The sequence below is a fragment of the Ceratotherium simum genome, chromosome 29, assembly GCF_057802395.1.
Source record: "Ceratotherium simum simum isolate JZ-2026a chromosome 29, ASM5780239v1, whole genome shotgun sequence".
Classification (NCBI taxonomy): domain Eukaryota; kingdom Metazoa; phylum Chordata; class Mammalia; order Perissodactyla; family Rhinocerotidae; genus Ceratotherium; species Ceratotherium simum.
Window position 1 is genome coordinate 23,372,405 of NC_141928.1, and position 16,738 is coordinate 23,389,142.

Consider the following 16,738-nt stretch of genomic DNA (forward strand, 5'->3'; position numbering starts at 1 on the left):
AGAAGACAACCATGTGAAGACAGACAGACAAGGAGAAAGCCACACGACAAGGAAGGAAGAGATTGGAGACATGCAGCTGCAAGCCAAGGACACCAAAGATTGCCAGCAAGCCACTAGAGCAAGGAAGAGGAAAGAAAGGATTCCCCTGCAGGTTTCAAAAGAAACAAGGTCCTGTCAACAACCTGATTTAGGACTTCTAGCCTCCAGAACTGTGAGACAACAAATTTCTGCTGTTTTAAAACATCCAGTTTGTGGTACTTTGTTAGGCAGCCCTAGGAAACTAATACATACTGTGAGAGCCATTCTAAATATAAAGAAAAATAAGACTGGAGTTCTTGACTTTAAAAAGCTTAGAGTTTAATAGTATGTAGTCAATTAATTGACTATGTACAATATAAGTATATTCTAGATATGGGGATAATGATTAATTCTACTTTTGGGATGAGGAATGCAAAGAAAGTCAGGATCTGCTTCCTGAAAGAGGTGAAGGCCTTCTAGACAAAGGCACTGTAACTTCAAACAGTATGATGATTTTAGCCAACTATAAGGAAATCACTTATTACTGGATTGTGTGATGTATAAGATGGAACTACGGGGGCCGGCCCGGTGGTGCAAGTGGTTAAGTGCGCGAGCTCTGCTGCTGCGGCCGGGGTTCGCCGGTTCGGATCCCGGGCGCGCACCGACGCACTGCTTGGCAAGCCATGCTGTGGCAGCATCCCATGTAAAGTGGAGGAAGATGGGCACGGATGTTAGCCCAGGGCCAGTCATCCTCAGCAAAAAAAAAAGAGGAGGATTGGCAGATATTAGCACAGGGCTTATCTCCTCACAAAAAAAAAAAAAAAAAAGATGGAACTACAGAAAAAGAGTAACCTGAAGAATAATGCAGGGGCAAAAGCATGATGGTCTCTGTGTACCATACAAAGAGCTCAGAGTTTACTTTGTGAAGGGCCTGAATCAGAAAAAAGACATGCACCAAACTCATATTTTAAAAGATCGTTTTTGAGATAGATTAGAAGGTGGCAAGGGGCAAAGGAAGCTATTTCAGCAGTCTAGACCAGAGGCCTAGGGAATGGAAAAGAGAGGAACAGAGGGCAGATCTGTTAGAAGATAACAGGCAGCAATTGGTAATGAACTGCTTTTGAAGGATGAAGGTGAAAAGAGAGGCTAGAATAATTCCCAGGTTTCTATCTTGAGAGCCAGTATAGATATGTTCTCAATCAAGATAAATATAAGAGGAAGAGTAAATGTATAGCTTAGGAGTGATGATTTGTTCAATTTCCTCTAAAAAACAATGAACTCAGGAATCACTGATTTTGACGGCATACCATGAAGTCTATGTAACTTACATATAAAAACTTCCCAATCTGTAGACAAGTATGTCTTTCTATGAAAAGTATGCCCTGTCTGACTTGGGAGAACCATTTAAGATAATTTTAAAAGTGGAAACCACTTCAGTCAACTTTCAAAGTCATTTTAGTCAGGTTTCCTGAGTGAGACTATAAAATATGTGTCTTCAGAAAAAATTCACTGGTTCACTTAACTTACCTCCTTGAGTTAAAGGTAACATGTGACCTGTCACCCATTCTTTAAAAAAATATGTATTAAGCATTGTGAAGCACTGGGCTGAACTCTGGAAACAGAAGAGTGACAAAGACAGACAATTTGTGTCATCACAGAGCTTATAGTCTAGGAGGAAAGAGAAACAACAAAACAAATAATTTCAACAAGGCATAGTAAGTGCTACAACAGAGATAGAACAAGACATTAAAGGAACATAAGGCAGGGGCATCCAACCTAGATCAGGATGGGTCAGGGAAAGCTACCTAAATAACCTAATGATGTGCAAGCTGAGAACCAAGGGATACACAGAAGTTAGTAAGATGAGAGTCAGGAAAAGTAGTCCTGCGTGCAGGCCCAGAGGATACAGAGAACATGCTATGTTTGAGGAAATGGAAGTTCTTCAGGATGGCTGAATGGGAAGAACATAGGGAGGGACTCATAAGGAGTGAAGATGGTACAAGAATATGTCTGAAAAAGCTGGCAAGGGCCAGATCATGAAGGTCCTGTAGATCATGTAAAAGCCTCTGGACTTTATTCTAGAGATAATAAGAAAGTATCATAAGATTGGAAACAAGAAAGCGGCTTTAGAATCATTCTTCTGATTATAGTTGGAAGAAACACAACTAGAGACAGGAATCCAGTTAGGAGAGAGAATGCAGTAATTCAGGTAAGATATAATGGTAACCTGCCTGGGATAGTGGCAGGAGGGATGTTAAGAAGAGGATAGATTTGGTAACCAAGTTAAAAGGCAGAAGATGAGTACTTGGATATGGGAGGTGGGAGGAAGGAAGAATTTATAGATTCTGACCTGGCCACTGAGAAAGGTCTGATTTATGCCATGTTACTTTGAGGTGCCTTTAATTAAGACACTCAAAAGGAGGTATCAAATAGACAGTTGGATACATAGATCAGTATAAAGAAACTGATAAAAGGAATGATGCAAAACATCTATGAACATTTTTGCACAATCATAATATAGAGAATAAAAACTGGATATACAAAATGACACTGACAATAGCCCATGAACTCTGAGCTCAAGGAATTTCAGTTCAGTTATGGATTAACTCAAATCTAGTTGGGGCTGCTGGGGGGAGAGGAGAGGAAGAGTTACTTTGCCAATTGATGGCTAACCTTCCTGTATCTCAGCAGTGACAATTTTTCCCCCTATATTTCTGTTTCTTTCACCATTTTTAGAGGAATTTAAGATGAAAGGGAATTAAATGTATGAGGTTAAACTACAATTGCAGAGACACCATTTTCACAAGTGTCAATGTTGAGATTACCTGAGAGGTGAGACCTGGCAAATCAAAACAAAGTTTCCAGAAGAAAGTCATGTCACTCAGGGACAAAGCAGAGAATCAGCAACCCTCTCCACTGACTGATAGATATAAAAGCTTCTGAGTCTCTCAAAAGGACCTCACTGGTGGAAGCTATGGATAAGTCTGGGAGGTGAGGGTCACGTCAAACTTTCTAGAAACTCAACTGCCGTCCTCCAAGCTCAATCTCATATGCATAAAACCAAACAAGTTCTCCAAGCAGACTATTCTGGATGTGTAGGAGGGACCACCTCCTGTGAGCTGGGTAATGCAGGGCAAGAGCATGGACTCCACTGCCAGACAGCCTGAGCTCAAGTCCAAGCTCTGCCATTGCTAGCCATGTGAGCTCAGGCAAGTTACTTTACTTCTGTGTGTCTTAGCTTCCTAATCTGTAAAATAATGATAAGAAACACCAACCTCGTAGTGTTATTGTAAGGATTAAATTAATTCATACTGTGAAATGCTTAAAACAAATCACTTGATAACTGTTCACCTGAAATTAGGGGCTTTTCCTCATTTCAGTGGTCTACAATGTAACTACAGGGAACATACAATACGGCATGCTACACTCATGGAAGAATGAGTCCCAGAGAACATACAATACAGTAGAGTATACTCAGTCAAGAATGAGGTCCTCATTTAACTTTCTCAGACTAACAGACTCATCAAAGTACACTCTTAAATTCCAAGCAGCATTATAGAATAAGGCTCAGTTACCAGACATCCCAGGGAGTCATGCAAATAGGCCCTTAGACCAGCTATAGGACCTATTCTTCAGCCACCTAAAAACTTCAGTCCCAGGGGCCGGCCCCGTGGCTTAGCGGTTAAGTGCGCGCGCTCCGCTGCTGGCGGCCCAGGTTCGGATCCTGGGCGCGCACCGACGCACCGCTTCTCCGGCCATCCTGAGGCCACATCCCACATACAGCAACTAGAAGGATGCGCAACTATGACGTACAGCTATCTACTGGGGCTTTGGGGGAAAAAACTAAAAAAAAAAAGTCACATTTCTAAAAAAAAAAACAACAACTTCAGTCCCAGAGTTTCTTTTAAGAGAAATCATACAGACTTTTTAGTGGCATCCCTTCATTCAACAAACACTGAATGACACTGGGCCCCTAGGAAGACAGTCTGATCTGTGGAGCTCACTGTGGCAGGGTGGGAGCAGACAAACAACCAATTATACAAGAAATAATTTTGTTATAATTTTGATAAGAATTTTTCAAAGGCATATACTGAGTGCTAAGACAGCATAAAACCAGAGAGACGTGTTCTATCCTGGGGGGTCAGAGAAAGCTCTGAGAATTCAGCTAAGAGCTGAAGGATTAGTAGGAATTCATATATGAGGGAGGGAGGGGACAGGAGAAAAGAGACTACCAGGCAGAAAGATAAACACAAACAAAGGGCCTAAGAAAGGTTCTGAAATTCCCCCATTATATATCCACCCTTAGCAACTCCCCTCAATATCCTACCACCCCATACAGATCAATATCCTACCACCCCACACAGAGGGTCAGGATAACAGATGCAACAATCTGAAGTACTTCTTACCCTACCCATTCCACCATAGCTCACCTCCCCTCTCCTAACATATGCTGTTGACCATCTGAGAAATTGATCCAATTTAAGTTCTAACTTGAAATATACATTTATGTCATGCAAGCTAGTTATGCCTTTGCCAAGAAAACAAATTAATCTAAAAAATAATTTTAAATAAAATTTGTATTGCCATGGAAAATAAACACCTTAATCTTAGTCAATAATTTGATACTGATATCAAAAACGCTTTCAAAAATATTAATAGATCTGGGGCTGGCCTGGTGGCGCATGCAGTTAAGTGCCCGCACTCTGTTTCAGCAGCCTGGGGTTCACGGGTTCGGATCCCGGGCGCGCACAGACGCACCACTTGTCAAGCCATGCTGTGGCGGTGTCCAATATAAAGTAGAGGAAGATGAGCACAGATGTTAGCTCAGGGCCAATCTTCCTCAGCAAAAAAAAAAAAAAAAAAGGAGGATTGGCATCGGATATTAGCTCAGGGCTGATCTTCCTCACACACACAAAAAAACAAAAAAATATTAATGCATCTAAAATACTCACTCATAAATACCTCAAAATTCTTAATATCTCCCCATTAGTCATGTTTTTAATTTCTACAGTTTACACTGAGCAGAGGTTCTTACTATTTACTATCAGAAAAGGATCATAATTAATTACAATGGCAATTCCATTCATTCAAATTGTTCCATATATGTTACTAGCAATATTATTGAATCACATTTTAAAGGGGTTTTCCCATCAACGAGCATGATTTGACATGATGATTCATGCTTTACAGCCCACTCAAGGAAGAAGTGTAGTAAATAGAAAAATTAATTCTCTTTTTGACTTTTAAAACTAGAGTTTACCAGTGGTCCTAGCACTCTTCTCATATTACTGTCTCACTAAGTGATGCTCTCATCCACCCCTATGGATCTGGTTATCAGGTACAAAACCTGACAATTAATATCCAAATTAATATCTCAATAAATGGCACTACCATCTCCTCAGCTGTTAAAGTCCAAATCCTGCAAGTCACCTTTGACTTCAACATGTTCTTCACATCTTTATGCAAAGGAACCTGCAGGGCTGGTTCAATTCTAAGAACTCATCTCTGGCCACTGGTTTCCAAAATTACTAGGTTTTACAAAGCTTCTGGTTTATATTACAGCTACACTTCTAAAGCTTGTAGAAAGAGAGGCACATTCAGACAGAGACGTATTTTCTTTATGCACAATGGATAAACCTTATATTAACATTTTAAATGTGGTAATAAGTTAAGTGCAGATACAATTATATTATATATATGTGGATACAGTTATATAACATATAAATTAATTCTAATATCTTCGCTGGCTCTCAGGAAGGGGGAACAGGTCTTTCTTATTATTGCGAAATATTTGCTCATGGGAATGAGATTTTGAAGCTACTGTATATATCATATTAATAGCGCCTCCATTCTGACTCTCATTTTTAGGAATGGGGATGGCAAGTACTGAAAGTGGTATAATTGTTCCAGAAGAGATGGTGAGTCAGTGACAGGGGTTGGGGATGTGAGAAACCTATTTTTGTTCATAAAGTGAAGTACTTTAGAAACTTGGAAAAGGGCTTAACAGACATCAAGATGACTTGAATTTCAGAGAACTGGTAATAGGACTAAACTCTCCAATTTGAGGCCACAGCCTTCACTTGAGAAAATATTCAAAGGAAAGAGACCATTTCCCTGAGAAATGCAAAGGAATTAAAAAAGAGATATGGTTTTGGTTGAGTATTATGGTCCCTCTGCAAAAGCACAAAAATTTCCTTACTTTCCCATGTACCACTACAGTTTATATTCTGATTCATTGATCAATTTATCTATTTTACAATTAGTACTGCATCATTTAAAATTCTTGTGGCTGAAAATGTTTTTATATTTAGGAAGGCAAATCCCTCCTCATTATTCTTATTTTTCAAAATTGTTTTCTAATTCCTAACTTTTATAGTAAAGCTCCCAGTGTTTAACTAATTAAGTATATTAGATATTTGTTCCTAAAAAATTTTCTTAACTATGTTAAATATGTTTTCTATGTCTCTTAATTGTAAAGGATATTGAATTTTATCAAGTGTAAGTCAACTATACATTTGATCGTCTTTTTTCTTGTTCACATCACAAGTCACATTTGCAGAATCTCCGTGCTGACCCACCTTGCATTCCTACTGCTACTTCTCAATTTCTGTCTCCGGCTCTTCACTGTCTTTTTGACCTTTAAAAATAAGGTCAACAGTGGTGCTGGCAGTCTTCTCATGGTGCTATCTTACTAGATGATGTTTTCATCATCCTCTGTGAATCTGGTTAGCAGACATATACGCCCTAATGTTTCCCTAATTATCTCTCAGTAAATGGCATCACCATCTCCCCAGCTACTAAAAACCAAATCCCAGAATTAGATTTCTAACTGTTTTTTAGGATTCGGGAATCTTTATACAAATACAGTGCTCAAGGGCTAGAGAGTTGTGTGCCAGGCATCTTCTTGATCTGTAATCCTTCTTTAATCACTGAATGTAGACTATGGGAGGGTAAAAACCTTGCCCAGCACTGTGTCTTCAGTACCTCTAACAAAGCCTGACACACAGAAGGCATTTAATAAATACTGAACAAATATCAAATGATTACATACTGAATAAACAAACTCAAATGAATTCTCATGAATTCTTTGATTTGAAATATGCTATCCACCTGTTCTGTCCCCCTGTCAGCTCAACCTTAGCACTGTGTGTCTTCCCTGCCCCACCACCTCCTGCCCAACCTGACAAGAACACAGGCCACTCCTGCCCATTCACATATGGGATTGCATGAAGCATAGCAGCAGTTCAGAGAAGAGGAGGGGGGCTGTCAGCAATCTAAGTAGAATATTCACTGGCTAAAAATCCTTCTACAAAAAAAAATGCATCATGTTTAATTGCAATTACACATTACTGAAAAGCCTGCTACAATCTTTTGTCTAGCTCACTGAAGAAGGCCAAGTGAAGACGGCTGTATAATATATAATTTACAACAAAATCAGAGAGTAAAGCCACAGGCCTGTGAATTAAATAAGAGTATGTGAATATGTGAGTGTCTGTACATTAGGTGGTAAACTTTTCAAAACTGTGCCCCACTCCACTCCAACTCAGCCAGGAGCTACTTCACTTTGAAGGCAGCAGATATTGCCCTGGGTGCAGAGGTAACAGGGAGAGACCAACGGCTGCGTCTCCCTTGGAAGTACGGGGGCAGAAACCGATAGGCAGCTTGGGTCTACTCAAGGGAGGTATGAGACGTCATGGAGTATTCCGAACTTCCTTGGCTCCCAAGAGGTACCTAGAGGAGTCAGAGGGTGAAAACCATGATCACCCACTCTGTGTGGTGCAATATCTCAGTCTTATTTGTTCCTTAACTGTCTCACTTGCCTGACCTCTACTCAAGGGATCTCAGGAGTGTCTATGGTGACTAAAACTATAAATGAGTTCACTCACTTTTAATGAGATATTCCCTCAAAATGCTGCCTGGAGGTGAGCTCTAAGGTAGATGGCTCTGTACCAGCAACCGGACCTGCCACCTCCAAACCAGGCCTTGCTACTCCAATTTTTGGGACAATCTTCTGCTCTTTTTGGAGAAACTCATCCACTAATTTTTCCAGGGGGTGGGGGGCAGGGAGACCACCTTTCCTTGGCTTGTGTTAGGTGCTCAGCACTAATGAGCTTTCTGGATAATCTGATCCCATCCTCTTCCCTTCTTCAAGGGTTTGTTTTTTTGTTTTTCCCCCCAGCTTTTCTGAAGTCTTCTTGCTTTCCAGGGTTTCTAAAGATTTTAATATAGTTGGCATTTCACTTGGCTTTAAGAGATGAGTAGAACCTTTGGCTCAGTTGACTAAGAGTCAACGCCTAACTGGAGGGCCACTGAAACAGTGGTTCCCAAATCGGGCTGTGCACTGAAATCACCTGTAAAATATATGACCTGTTTCTTAGCTCAACTCTAGAGATTCTGATTCATCGGGCTTGGGAATCTGTTTTTATGCGGTGTTTGGTGACTGTCTTGTAGCCAATATAAGAATCTTCATTTGAGAACCATGGTTCTACACGATTTTTAATGATGGATAAACTATAATTAACCAAACCTTTACTTTCAGACATTTTGATTACTTTGATTCCAATTATTCACAAATGTAAGTGCTACAATGAACATCCTTTTATATTAACCTTTTAATATACCTCTATGTCATTTTGATGAATGCCTCGACACAGAATCAAAAGCAGAGATTTCCTGAATTCTTTTGGTCAAGTTGCGTTCAAGGCAGGGTCTACCACAGACTGCTCCCAAAGGCAATACATGATTGTGTCTATTTTCCTTATCTTTCTGCCTAGATATGATAGTATTATTTTTTTAAATCTTTGCTAATTTTAGAGGTGAAATTACATCTTATTGCTGAGTTATTTTATAATTGTAAAAATGCTTACTCATTCAATAAGTATTTCCTGAACACTTATCAAACCTTGTGAATAAGGTGAGCAAAAACAAACCTAATTCTTACTCTCGGTTCTGTAGAAAGTGTCATTAATTCAATAATCAAACAAATAAATCTGATAAATGGTACTTATTGTCACTGAGATAAGTGGTACCATCAGATCTTACAAAGCAGAGACTTAACCTATTTAGAAATGTCAGAGAAAGCTCCCCTGAGAATTCAAGTTAACAATAAAGATAACACACACTGACACAGCTCTTACTATGTGCCAGGCTCTATTCCAAGCACATCAGATCTATTAACGTATTGGCCTTTATGAGGAGGTACTATTATTATCTCCATTTTACAGATGAGAAAACTGAGTCAGACAGTTTAAGAAACTTGTCCAATGTCACATACTTAGTAAATGAAGGAGTCAGGATTTAACCCAAGGTAGTCTGCCTGAGTCAGTGTTACCAACCACTACATTATGCCACCTCTTGGGTGATATTGCTCAACCCTGTGTCCAGACTAGGCTGTGTGCTCCCCTCCCCTTGCCACCAGAAAGGAACAACGTGCTACACTGCTCCAGAGGAATGGCATGCAAGCTCTATGCCAACCTGGAGCTCCTGCGAGTTACCAAAGAATATTAAAGACAGACAGCTTCTCCCTCTCGCTTTCAGAGCTGCAGGCATTGCTCCACAACCCCCAGAGTATCTGACTAAGGTGCTGGAGAAAGAAAGAGGAGGATTTTCCTTGTTTTTAAATTAGTAGTCCCAAACTTATCCACGTTGGTGATTTCTTGGTAATCTCCTCTACATCGTAACATATTTGAACATTAAGCTCCACTGTTTCATGAGGATGGGGTGGGGGGTGGGGCGGGAATCTATTGATTTCTGATTTTTCTGATCTCAAGCTAAAAGTGATTGCCTCTTGTAATGACCTGCCTGACACAGCCCTGGTTCCCAGAGGCTAGCGATCTATTTTTATGCTTGCATGTACATTAGGCCTGTAAACACTACGGATGGATTACTCTGAACACAGAGTAAGCAGACATTAGAAACAAGGGAACCGTAAAGGCTTAAAACCAAAGATCCTTAATCCTCTGTCAGTCTGCCAAAGTTTTGGAAAGTTTAAAGTATGACAACTTAAAGAAGCACATTCCAGGGATTTCTGGGAGGAACATTCACTCATTTCGGTCCCTGAATGAGTGAGTGAGCAAAATTCTCTAACAGAATATTGAGCAACACTCTCTACTCCCACAAATACAGTACAGGAGTCCTCGTTATCCAGATGCTCGTTAACCATGACCCTATAATTATGAGACTATAGAGAAAAGCAAAAGCTGTCATACACAAAAATATTCATCAATGCACTGACCAGTCTCCACTCAAACTCCTCCTCTAAATACTAGTGTCTACTTCTGGGAACCTGTTTCTGCCACTCTCTGATTTTTGGATGCTGCAAACACATGACCACATAAGAGAAGGATGAATGTAAACTGAAACTACAAACTTGTCCAAAAATGCAGGATTCGAATGGGTTGCTGGAAAATGCTAGACAACTGCTTTAATCATATGCAAAGCCATTTAACAAATTTTGGAAGACTCAGATCAGTTAGCAAATGTGAAGACTCCTCAAAGATGATACAATAGATACTTCAAAAAAGAATGAATTAAATCTCTAAGAACTAAGAGAAGCCCCTGGGAAGTGAGGAAGCCAAGGAATATTCCTGCAAAAACATCCCTGTTCCTGACCTGGCTGAGTGAAATGAAATTAGTGAAGAATATTGCACTAGGCCCTTATGTAATTTTGTCAGAAAAACTATGCCCCCAAATGAGCATTCAAGCCACCTCTTGCTCATTCTAAGGATTAGCACAGAACTTCGATTATATAAACTCTTTTATTAAGATTTTTAAAAAACTATTAATAATTTTCAGTTTTTCAAGTTGAAGCCTGTGCAGTATCAGCTTTAAAAAGGAATGAAATTCTAATACATGCTACATAGATGAACCTTGGTGAATCTTAATGTCTTCTGCTAAGTGAATTAGCCAGACACAAAAGGATAAATACTGTATGACTCCTCTTATATGAGTGACCTGGAAAAGTCAAATTCAAAGAGACAGAAAGTTGAACAGTGGTAACCTGGGGCTAGGGGAGAGTGGAATGGGGAATTATTATTTAATGTGTACATTACATTTTTAATTTGGGATGATGAAAAAGTTCTGGAGATAGTAGTGATGGTTACACAACAATGTGCAACATGAATGTATTTAATGCCACTGAACTGTATACTTAAAAATGGTTGAAATAGTAGATTTTACGTTATGTATATTTTACTACAATTAAAAAAAATTCTCATAGTAAAGCAGGAATAAAATGTAATTTCCTTAACCTTAAAAAAAAAGGCTATGCAGTAAAGGGTTAATTCAGCAAGCTAGGGTTGCTCAAACTCTGTACATTCAAAGAAAGGAAGACTAGCCCTTGACCAACTCCTGGGAGATAACCTCTAAATTCATGGAATATCTTGCCTGGTAAGAGTGAGGCCTGGGCCACACTGCATCAGTTTGACCAGGGTTGGGGGAGGGAGATGTTGGAGACTGAGTAGCTAAGGTCAGTCACACAGTGTTACATGCTTATGTGACTGACTCTCAATCAAAATCCTGCACACCAAGGCTCAGGAGAGCTTCCCTGGTTTTGTCACATATCGTTGCTGGGAGAAGTAAGTGTTTCCTCACGTGACCCCACCGGACGGACATACCTGGAATATTATGCACGGTTTCTCCTGGACTTTACCCACCTGTCTTTTCCCTTTGTTGGTTTTAATCTATATTCTTTCACTGTAATAAAGTATAACCATGAGTATAACAGCTTTCTGAGTTCTGTGAGTCCTTCTAGCAAATCATCAAGCCTGGGAAGGGTCTTGGGGACCCCCAACACAAAGCCCCAATCAAGTCCCCCCACTAGCTACTATAAAATTTTTGTCCCTCCTTTAAGTGGGTTCACTTTAAATGCCCTTTCAGTGCCAGTTATCCCCTGTTAACAAGGACCTCCCTTACATAGCCTCATCAGTGATCCTTAGTAGATGGGTAACCAAGAGTTCAGACTTGCTAGAATGATTGTTCTCAGCCACAGTGCTCTACCATGGGTGTCTACTGAAAAACTCAGATTTGTTAGTAGTTACAAAGCACCAGAGTGTTTCAACTGTTTACTCATCAGTGGATTTACATTAGTGTGGATTTAAGGTTTTGCCTACGGTAACATCACTCTCTATCAAATAGCCAAAGAGAAGATGTCTCAATTTTTCAACATGACTTTTGAGGCCTCTAAATCCGGACCCTGCCAGCAAAGCTTACCACTCAAACCTATTTCCTTCCCATTCAAAAGCTGAGCATATTAAACTCATTCTAGTTCTCCAAACCATGGTACCTTAACTCCAGATCTTTACAAATACTGCCATTTTTTTGCCTGACTACACGCATTCCTACTCCATCTTTACAACTTGATTTAGAGCAAGGTTTCTCACTCTTCAGCACCACTGACATTCTGGGCTGGATAATTCTTTGTTGTGGGGGATTGTCCTGTGCATAGGATATTTTGCAGAATTCCTAGCCTCGACCCAATTGATGCCAGTAGCAAACCCCCCCCTCAAGTTATAACAACCAAAAATGTCTCTAGACATTGTCAAATGCTTCCCTCTACCTCACCTCCATTTGAGAACCACTGATGTAGAGTCATTTCTTCAACACCCCTTCCCAAGGCTCTATTAGGTGCTACTCCATTTGCTCCCCTAGGGCCCTATGTTACCCTACCTAAACGTCCACCTCGACTAGAGTGTTAACTCCTTCAGCACAGGCTAACGGTTTTATTAATCATTATACTCTCAGGTCCTAGCCCAGTGCCTGGCACATAATGAGGCCTTAACAAATACTGTGGACTGACTGGACAGGATAAGGATAAGAAGAACAATGTCGGAAATACAGAGGGAAAACAATGTTGAGTAAGTGCAAGCAGGTGGGAAGTTTAGGGTATACAGAGAACAGCAAACACTTTCAGTTGGTTGCGAATAGAGTAGGTTAGAGAGGGTAGCAAGACATGAGTTAAGAAAAATAGGTTAGAAGAGCATGCCAAGTTACAAAGGCAAAGCTAAAGAGCCTGAACTTTACTGAGAAGGAGAAATCAGGGGACTGAAACAGATGATATTTGTTATAGGCTCTTCCACATACACCATTCAGAGTTTATATATCATCCTGGCAAAACTGAGGCAGCGCATCCTCTGGTGTTTCTTTGATCAATTGCTGTCCTGTACAGCAGTCCTCAGCATGGTGAAAGCCAATGTGTGGGAATGTATAAGTTGTAGAGTTTGGCACACACTTAAGGAAATTAATTATTTCCACAAACCTTGACTCTCTTAGAGTGGTTGAATAGATCACAAACATCCACCTTTAAGTGTGCTGAACTGAGATTCAACAGCTGTGGGCTTAAAATCCCTTCACCAATCTTGATTCATTTATTTATTTACTCAACACCAATAACTGATCATCTATACTCTTCCAAGCACTGTGCTCAGTGTCAGAGATGCAGCATTAAATGAGGCAGAGTGATCCCTGTTCCCACTGAGTTTAAAAGTCTAGCTGGAGATGCCTACAATTAAACAAGCAATTATAAATCAGTGTGGCATGAGCTATAGTAAGGAAGTAATTAGAACTTTGAGTTCTTCATCAGTAAAATAAAGAGGCTGAATAGTGGTCTCTCAGATCTGACATTCACTTCAAGTTTAATAGTATAGAAAATTTTTTAAACTTTACAAGTTGCTAAACATTTTCCTCCATTTTATCATAAAAAAGCCCACGGAGAAGAAAAGGGCTAAAAAACGAATCTAATATACTGTGGAACTATGAAAAGAAGGATTTTAGTGCACAAAGACTGGGTACGCAGAGGAAAAGAGGACATCTTTATTCAGACAGTAGAGACACAGACAACGGTTCACATCTCCCTCCTTTAACTAGTTAATGGGCAAAATAGCAACACAAACATCACGGGGGGAAATGTAAATATTGTAGGAAAATCTATGTTCTCATGACTTGGTATTTCAGCTGAAAATTCTTACAAATATTATGATAATCATCCATAACAAGTATTTTCATGAAAGATAATTCATATATTCATTAAAAAAAATATAAAGATTAAGCATCTTCCATGTACAATAAATTGTGCTAGATGCTATAGCATAGTAAATATAAATCAGACATGGGTACTGCCCTGAAAAAGCTCACAGTTTAGTGGTAAAGTTCATGAAGGAGTTAAGCATTTTACAGAATTCCTCGCACAAACATCAGAAAATTAATACCACATAGAAAACATCATATAAACAAGGTGTTAACAAGATCTGGCCCACTCAGGATCAATTTACATTTAATGGTTAATTTTTTGCTCAGATATGTATGTGAAGTAGATGGCTACTTCTGAGTACCCACAGAAGGTTAAGAGATTCTAATGATATTTGGGCTTGTTTTTCCAAAAGATGAGCCTACAATGTGTTTTTTATAAATGGGTTGAGAAACGTGGGTTGTTGCTGCCAGGAAGCCACTGGGTGAGCAGCGTTCAAGCTGACCAGAGCTTCAATCTGCTGAGGTGGACAAAGGCCAGGAAGAATGCTTGATGTATGAGATCTCAGGGTAGCAAACTGCGAGAAGCCTCAGAAAATACAAAGGTGAAGAAAGAAATTCACAGAGCAAGCCATGTGACGTCCCAGTTTCCCTGCATTTTGAGTTAAGCTCTATCATTTTGCAGATGGTAACTGGACTAAACTCCTCAGCCCCAAACTACTACCGAATTAACAAAAGAAAACAGTAACTTCAGAGTATTATCAGCTCCAAGTTTGAAAAAATATTAAATTAGCCTATAGCAAAAGAAAGAAATGTGCCTCCTAGGTACATCCTAGATGTGTTTGTAATCTAATACAAGTGGCTCCCGGTTGTTAATGTCACTATGAATGTTAAAGGAGAAGGTATGGTAAGTACCTAATACAGTATCGGGCACTTCACTAAGAAAAGATCCAGATCCCTCAGGGGCCTGCAAAGCCCATTGTGAATCGACCCCATTCAAACTTCTCCATCCCACATCTAAATTAAAATCCATTAATAAATATTAGATGCCAGTCCCTTTAGTTATACTCATATTTAATTATTTTGTATTTTGTTCCTAAAACTTCCTTTTTAACCAGTGTATTTGTCTCAAAGCAAAGCAGATGTGCTGCTTAATTACCTATTAGGTATTTAATACACAATAACTGATAATATTTTCATCAAAAAAGACTTTGAGAAATGAGTATATGTGTCCACAAAAAGCACAAGAATATAAATAGTAGTCTTATTCCTAACAGCCCAAAACTGAGAACAACCCCAAATCAGGAGAATGGATTAAAAATTTTTTGTATATTCATACAACAGACAGCAATAAAAAAGAACATACTACCAATAAGCACAACTATAATGAATAAGCTTCAGAACTATTATGCTCAGTGAAGGAAGCCAGACAAATCAGAATATATATTGTATATTCCATGTATATGAATTTCAAGAACAGGCAAAACAACAGTGATAGGAGTCAGAACGGTGGTGTCAAGGGTGAGTAGTGACTAGGAGGGGGCACAAGAAAACTTTCTAGGGTGAGGGAAGTGTTCTACATTTTATCATGGTGATGTTTATATGTGTGTATACATATGTAAGAATTTATCAGTTATATACTTTTAAGATTCGTGCATTTTACTGTATGCAAATTATACCTCAATTTAAAAAAAGGACTCAAGGGACAGGGACAGTAAATGGAGTCTGGTTTCAAATGCAGGTAGTCCAACCCTAGAAACCACTCCTCATTGCTAAACTATACAGTCTCATGAATGTGAACCCAAGGGAGATAACAGGAACTTGAAACAACAATGTCTGCCTACAGTCACTGCCTGGCATACGAGTCTCACTTACCTGAGTACTTTGCTCCTGGGATGTCATGCAGTAGCTCGAAGCTCTCCCTTAAAACAGGTACCATCGGGGCTGGCCTGGCAGCACAAGCGGTTAAGTGCGCGCACTCCGCTGTGGTGGCCCGGGGTTCCCCGGTTCAGATCCCAGGCGCGCACCAACGCACCGCTTGGCAAGCCACGCTGTGGCGGTGTCCGATATAAAGTGGAGGAAGATGGGCATGGATGTTAGCCCAGGGCCAGTTTTCCTCACCAAAAAGAGGAGGATTGGCAGATGTTAGCTCAGGGTCGATCTTCCTCACATACATACATACATACATACATACATACATACATACATAAAACAGGTACCATCATTTCTTTAGACTCATTAATCGGTCTTATCTGAGTACTGAAGATAGCCCAGCTGTTTTCAATATCCTCTCTTTCTTGTCTTGGTTTTCCCAGAGTAGATGCTGTAATAAATAATGGTTCATCTCGTGTTGAGAGAGGGGGCTCTAAATTAATTTGCCAAAAACTATTCACTAAAAGCCAATTTATAAATAGATTAATTCACTGAATATACCAAATTTATATTTTTTCACTTTTTGAAGATTTCAGTGAAATTGTAATATTTGCTTCATAGCAGCATTTTAAGAAGTATTTATACTGTAAAGAGCAAAGAGTTGTAGAGTGCTTTAGTTTTCTTATGAATATATTCTTCATGAATATATTCAATAAATGTGAGTATATTCTTCATAATGATTATATTCGTGACTATATATCCTCCTTATGAATATATTCATGAATATAGTCTTCCTTGCCCTATTCGGAAAACGTTTTAGTGCAGTTTAAAATTAATAAATATTAATATATTCATGAATATTTTCATAAGTTTATATTCATATTCA

At 39.4% G+C, this 16,738-nt stretch overlaps 1 protein-coding gene across 6 annotated transcripts in view; it reads right to left on the reverse strand.

Annotated features, from left to right (window-relative positions):
* Positions 1-16,738, reverse strand: part of KIAA1958 (KIAA1958 ortholog) — a 151,776-nt gene that overhangs the window by 90,570 nt on the left and 44,468 nt on the right. Inside the window, exon 1 of one of the 6 annotated variants that reach the window (XM_087419289.1) lies at positions 15,856-16,373. The exons of the other annotated variants lie outside the window; for them this stretch is intronic. The gene's annotated coding sequence lies outside the window, so the exon portion shown is untranslated. Of the gene's footprint in view, positions 1-15,855; positions 16,374-16,738 lie in introns of those variants that run through there. 6 annotated transcript variants of the gene reach the window in all.